At 44.8% G+C, this 6,851-nt stretch overlaps 1 protein-coding gene across 5 annotated transcripts in view; it reads left to right on the forward strand.

The window, feature by feature from the left end:
* Positions 1-2,537, forward strand: part of NEDD4 (NEDD4 E3 ubiquitin protein ligase) — a 153,311-nt gene extending 150,774 nt beyond the window's left edge. For 2 of the 5 annotated variants that reach the window (XM_057542378.1, XM_057542377.1), the window contains 3 exons: positions 956-1,105; positions 1,313-1,505; positions 2,220-2,496. The gene's annotated coding sequence lies outside the window, so the exon portion shown is untranslated. Of the gene's footprint in view, positions 1-525; positions 797-955; positions 1,106-1,312; positions 2,158-2,219 lie in introns of those variants that run through there. The other 3 variants (XM_057542373.1, XM_057542374.1, XM_007194931.2) reach the window with 3 other exon arrangements.
* The last annotated feature ends 4,314 nt before the right edge of the window (positions 2,538-6,851 follow it).

The raw sequence follows: 6,851 nt of genomic DNA on the forward strand, positions 1-6,851 counted from the left end.
GTTTTATCCTTGTCTACATCTTCAAAAGAAGTGTGAGAAGGGAAAAAAAGAAAGCTCTGTTAACTCAGTTACTACCAGAACTCTGAATATCTGTGGTTGCCCCTATGAGTCAGTTTACATACTTTCCCCCATTGCCATCTGGGGACAATGTGGATAGGAATTTGGGGTTTATCATCAAGACATCTAATTACTCATTTAAGCATTGCCAGGGGTGGGGAAGAAGGAACACATAGCACATACTGCAAGCCTTTGGAAGGTATATTAAGACATTTAAGACTGAGCCAAGGTCTAGTCCAGCATTGTCCAACAGAAATATAATGCAGGTGACATGTAATTTTAAATTTTCTAGTAGCACATTTTAAAGAGTAAAAAGAGATAAATGAATTTAGTAGTAATAATGTTGTATTTAATGAAGTATATCTAAAATTTAACATTTCAACATGTAATTAATGTAAAATTTTTAATGATGTTTTTCATTATCTGATGCTAAGTCTTCAATATGCAGTGTGTATTTTATGCTTCCAGCACATCTCAGTTCAGAACGGCCACATTTCAAATAGCCACAGGGGGCTGGCGCTACATATTGGACAGCACTGGAATCAATGGGCCTGGGTCATGCTTAGACACCACAAAAGGGAATGAAGAAGCAGCTATGAGTGGCTAACCTGGGAAGGTGCAAAATTAGCTTGCTTCCTCCAGGCAACTCCAGAGTCTTGGAAGAAATTTCTCCAAGAGAGCCCAATGTCAAAAACTAAGCAACATTGCAGAGAGCCGGTCTGTGGTGATTCCAAATTTTACTTTTAGGAGCTTAAGGTTGGCAGTCTGGTTGCAAGGGGAGCTATTTTTGCACTGTGAACACACTGTCTCCACACGGATTCTGTTTGCTAGGGATCTAATGCAGATTATGGGGAGATAAGCCAAATCCCCAAATCACACCTGCAACCCTCCTCCTTAGAGCTGAGGTTGCCCCAGCCAGTGATGCTGAAGGTGTCCCACGTTGAACGTCATATAATGCGGGCAGAAGCAAACATGTGGGAATCGCTGGCAACCAGCATCCAGTGTGAAGCGCCGGATCTAGGACCTTGGAAGATCATCACAGAACTGGGTGAGGGGGATGGGGAATGGGGCGATTTATCAGAAACTGTCAGAAACAGGAGGGTGGCGATAAGACTGGACAACTGGGAGGGTAAGGCCACCGCAGAGGAAGGAACTCCACGGGGTCGCAGGGGGTCACCTGGGGGAGAGCCTCTTCGATGTTGGGAGGAAGGTAGAGACTGTGGGAGACACAGCTGTTTGTTTTTTCTGCTGCAAGGAGAATAACAAAATGCGATCAGGAGAGCTAATAGACTACAGATGCAGAACTTCTGGCTGAGCGCTCAGACCTGCGAAAGGCTTTGAACTGGAACCAGCCCTCTCATTTTCAGCAGTGCGTGTGGCCCATGAAAAAGAAAGAGTGAAGTAAAACAAGAGACCCACCAGAGATAATTATGAGTTACTCCCAGCGGGTGAGATAACAGAGATTATATTGGGCTGGGGGAAAAGTAGGGGTTTGATCATGAAAGGACTTATGTTCGATGCTGAGGAATCTCATCAACAATGGTGAAGCTATTCAAGAGTTACATGCCAAAAAGTGTATGCTTTGGTATGAACCTTAGAAAGCTCGTTCTGCCTATTTAAGGGTAGCAGGTCTGGGGGCAGGTGCTAATGTGGAGAGTGTTCCAAGGACGAAGGTGAGAAATGGTAGCGCGTCTGAAGCCAGGGTTGAGATGTCATATGGAGAGAGGTGCAGCTGTTGGGCAGGGGGGAGCAAGAGGGGCGAAGACAGGAGTCTGGGCTGACACCTACCCCGACACCCAGATGGGGGCACCTGGATGGGTGCTGGTGTTGACACCGCCGCCGCCGAAACAGAAAGGACTGTGGACTTTCCACGGGGTGACATCAGAGGGGAGGCTTCTGATAGGCAGCTGTGGATCTAAAGGTGGGTGAAGATTTGGAGGTTGTCAGCAAATAGTTGTGAGCCCATGAGGGGATTGTATTACATGGGCCGCCAACTAAGAAAGCTGATCCAAATTATCAAACATCACTTCTGATAAGTTAATTTTATTATACTTTGTATTTAATAGAACAAGTGGCGATTGGGGGACGTTTATAAACAATACAATTGGTAGTGTATTTCCAGCCAAAACCAAGCTTTTAGGTTTTTCTTTGCTCTTTATTAGGTATTCCAGGACCTGTAATTAATGCCAACAGTTTTCTCCACTTGGTGCTGACCTTCCCACCTCCGCCTACATTCGGGCACCTGAGCCTGATGCCGGTTGATGACCTGGGCTCCCAATTGTCCCCCGAGCCAGGCCCCATTTCACTTCGCCCGCTTCCACCCGAGGCCCCGCCCAGTCCTCTTCCCTGGAGCCCCGGCACCTGCGGGCATCATCGCTGATGGGAACAACCTGGGATGCCCCCGGGGGAAGCGTGGGCGGGAGAGAAGCTGAAACAGGCCGGGCGGGCCTGAGGAGGGCGCCGCAGTGAGCACGGGAGACGTGAGACGTGCGGGAGGTGTCGGGGGAGAGGAAGGAGCGCCCGAGGAGCGGGAGGGACCCGTGAGCGGGCCGTGGGGTCACAGCGGCGACCTGCAGAGGCCCTGGCAGCTCCAGGACGGAGAGCAGGTAAGACGGCGGCCCTGAAGGGAGGAAGCAAGCCCTCCCGTCTACCCTTGTGCCCCATGACGCAAGTGACCCCGAAGCCCCCCAGATGCGTACATTCAGCTCCCTCTCGGGACTGGCCTCCCCTGCGGGAGGGGTGAGATTCCAGGGCAATTGAATGTGCCTCCGCCAGCCTCCCCGCACCCATTTGCTGACGGCTGAAATTATTCTAATAGCGCCTAAGACCTTTCACTTCCATACTTAAAAGACTGAATTATAACACAAAGGACAAATGTTTCCTGAACCCAAATGTGTTCGTAGTAAAGTATAAGTGACTAAGGTAAGGCCTGTTCAGTAGTGATAGAGGTTAGAAAAAGGGACGCCTCGCTTGGGGTGGAAAAGCCCTGAAACGGGAGGCTGGGGTCCGAAGAGGCCGATATTCACGGTCTGGCCGTGTCCTTCTGGGCTGTTGACCTGAAGTGGATCTGAGTCCGGGAGACGCGGCCCGGGCGGGGTCCCCGGGCGGGCAGCCGCGTTGTCTGCCGCAGCAGGGCCACGGCTTGAAGTACTTCCTCTGCCTGAGATCGCGCTCGGGACTTTTGTGTAGGAGAAGCGTTTCACAAATCTCTACACCGCAGAATACTTCCAAGTATTGAGTTACTCAGAAGGTGCTTACGATTCATGGGCGTGAACCCAGAGAACAAATATGCTCACACCAAAAGGGACAGACATAAATGTGGGGCTTTCTTTGATTATATTGGTTCCTAGTTAAACATAACAGATACTCCTTCTCCAGGTGTCTACAGACTCTTTTCCAGAGTGACAATAACTTTTTCCCTCTGACTCAACCTCCTCCTCCATCTTCTCGGCGTCCCCTGCCAGCAATGAGGGGATGGCCTCATTCTGAAGTCTGTTTGCCAGGTTATGGGAGCTTGGAAGTCTTTTCAGCTGTGGAACGCAGATTACTCACCCCTTTTCAAATGATCTAACATACATACAACCGTGGTTAGAATAGTGACTCAGCCACTAAGTGAGTGGGTATTTTTTTTAATCCATGACAAACATGTTTGGAAGTTATCTTATTGTCCCCTCACTTCCTAATTAGGACACTGAAGCGCTCTAGGGAGTCCCTTCCTTTCAGACGGCACTTTTAATTCTCTTTAGTGTATCTTCACATTCATTGTCTCCTTCCATTCAGTGCCAGTAAAGTTAGGTAGGGCACGTGTCATTATTCTCACTTGACAGATCAGAAAGATGAAACAAGACACAGCAAGGGTTTGCTTTGGTCACAGAGTAAATTAGGAGCAGACCTGGATCTGTGAAGTGAGGTCGGCCGCATTGGGTGGTCTCCTGACCCAGGCTTCGCACAACTTCAGGCCCTTGTATCCAGGACTAATGAGCTCACCTGAATCTCACTAGGCCTGAGCATCAGGTGAGCTGTGGAGGGCCTGTCAGTCATCCAGCCAGCACCCTCCTCCCTCCAGATAGGATGGGGGTGGAGAAGCCAAATGCAGGCTGTCTGTCCCTGAGTCAGGGCCTAATGGGCAGGGAGAGCTTTGCCTTTTTTTCAGAGAACCTTATCAGGTTCTTAAAGTGGGACTTGTAGTGAACAATATTCTCAAAATAACAAGCGTCAGACATGGACAAAATTTTCTAAATAGTAAAACATTACCACTAATTAGAAATCTAATGTATCAAGGTGCTTTGGGCTTAGAACAGGACACTTCTCTCACAGAGGGGGTTTGCTAACAATTCACTGGCTACGGTGGCAGAGCCAGGGTCTCTGTTCTGTCCCTCTCAGATCTTTGTTCTGTGTCTTGATCAATTCTTCTGTCATTCTCTGTCCTCTGTGGGTATGTTTGTGCGTGAGGGTAGAAAGGGTGGATGGATATGTGTAAATTCTTTGCAGTCTATCCAGTGCCTGATTATTCTATTACAAGGGCTTTGCTGTCCTGCTTATAAATCCTTACATACTTTCTTTCTCTCCTCCACTCTATTTGGAAAGTTTTTGTCTCAGATCATTGACTATTGGTTATATCAGCCCCCCTCCCCCTCTTCAAGAGGGAGACGCTGTTTATCTTTCCCAAGAAATTTTATGGTTTAGGTGGGAAAAATCTGGCTCCCTGCAGAGCCCTGAGAGGAAGATCCAAGAAAGAAAATAACCCTGTATTTCTGGCATTTCCTGGCTGCCCAGAGCTTCCCTCTACAGCTGACATTGATAAAATTTCATCAAGGACATTAGTCGATCAGGCTACAGGCTTTTACTATGTCACTTACTCTAAGAGTCATATTAGCATTTAAGATACTGGTCTTTTTTTCTGCCTAGAATGTGATATGTCTCTATTTGGCATGTTATCACATTCCTAAAAACTCAATACAACCCCTAAATTAACTGAAAAGTGACTTTAAAATATAATTTAACACTCCTGACAGACACAAAAGTATTCTTAAACAAACGGAAAGACATTTCCTGTTTTTGCATAGGATGACACAACATTATAAAGATGTCGTTTTCCCTAAATTAATTTAAAAAGCTAATGACAAGCTAATGACAATACTGACAAGTTGCATTTTAGGCAAGTTGATAATGAAGTTCACGTGAAAAAACAAATGCATAAATAGCCAGGAAAACCCTTGAAAAATAACAACTACTAGAGATGACTAGCCCTACCAGATATTAAAATATACTATAAATCCTGTGTAATTAAAAGTGTAGTAGTGCCACATGAAGAGACACATTGACCAGTAAAATAGAATGCCCAGAAATAGACCAAAAAACATATGGAAAGTTAGACATTAAAGATGGCATCTCAAATCATAGGGCGAAGATGGACATTTTAATAAATGGCACTATTCACAAAAGCCAAAAAGTGGAAAAAGCCCAAATGACCATCATGTAATGAATGGATAAACAAAATGTGGTATATTCATACAATGGAATACAACATGGATAAACCTTGAAGACATTATGCTAAGTGAAAGAAGGCAGTCACAAAAGACCATTATTCTATGATTCCATTTATATGAAATGTCTACAATAGGCAAATCCATAGGGACAAAGTTGGTTAGTGGATGCCTAGGGCTGGGGAGTGGGGAAGAATAAGAGTAGATACCAGGTTTCTTTTGGGGGTGATAAAAATGTTCTAAACTTAGATCGTGTTGATGGTTACCGAAGTTTGTGAATGTACTAAAACCAGTGAATTGCACAGTTGCAAGGGGTGAATTCTATGGTGTATGAATTCTATCTCAATAAGGATGTTTTTAAAAGGGACAAATGACCAAAAATCCAATAGAAAAATGGGGGAGATATTCTTCAAACATATGAAAAAAATGTTCAAATCCACACAGATGCAAATTAAACAACAATGAGATACAGTTCTCATCCATCATATTGGCGAAAATTAAAAAGTATGATGGTCCATTGGGTAAACAGGCATTCTCACACATTGCTGGTGGAAATGCAAACTGCAAAGAGAGTTAGGAAATAACCTAACAAAACTACAAAAGCAGTTTGACCTAGCAACACCACTTTTAGGAATACATCCTGCAGATACACTTCCAACAATGTGAGAATATATAAGCACAAGGTTACTCATTGCAGCATTGCTGGTAATTACAAGTCTAAATGCTCATTCAAAGGAGATTGATTGAATAAGCTATGGTTCATCTAGAAAATGGAATACTAAGCACTCTATAAAATAATGAGGAAGATCGCTATAAAATTGATATGACTTCCAGGATACACTGTTAAGTGAAAAAAATAACATGCAAAAGAGCATCTTAGTATGTTATCCTACATGTGAGAAAAAAGAGTTATAGGAAAAATATACATGTATTTGTTCTTTCATACAAAAATATGAGGAGAAACCAGAAACCAAGAGATAGATTACTATTATGAGTTGAATTGTGGTCCCCCCCACCATTACCCTCCACTCCTGAAGAGGTCTGTTGAAGTCCTAACCCCCAGTACCTCAGAATGTGATCTTACTTGGAAACAGGGTCATTGCAGATGTAATTAGTTAGGATGAGGTCATGCTGGAGCAGGGTGAGCCCCTAATCCAGTATGACTGGTGTCCTTCTAAGATGACCATGTGAAGAGAGAGACAAAGGGAAAACACCATGTGAAGATGAAGGCACTGATAAGGGTGATGTATCTATGAGCCAAGGAGCATCAAAGATTGCCAGCAAACCACCCGAAGCTAAGAAGCAGCA

Source organism: Balaenoptera acutorostrata, chromosome 3, assembly GCF_949987535.1.
Source record: "Balaenoptera acutorostrata chromosome 3, mBalAcu1.1, whole genome shotgun sequence".
In the NCBI taxonomy this organism is placed as follows: domain Eukaryota; kingdom Metazoa; phylum Chordata; class Mammalia; order Artiodactyla; family Balaenopteridae; genus Balaenoptera; species Balaenoptera acutorostrata.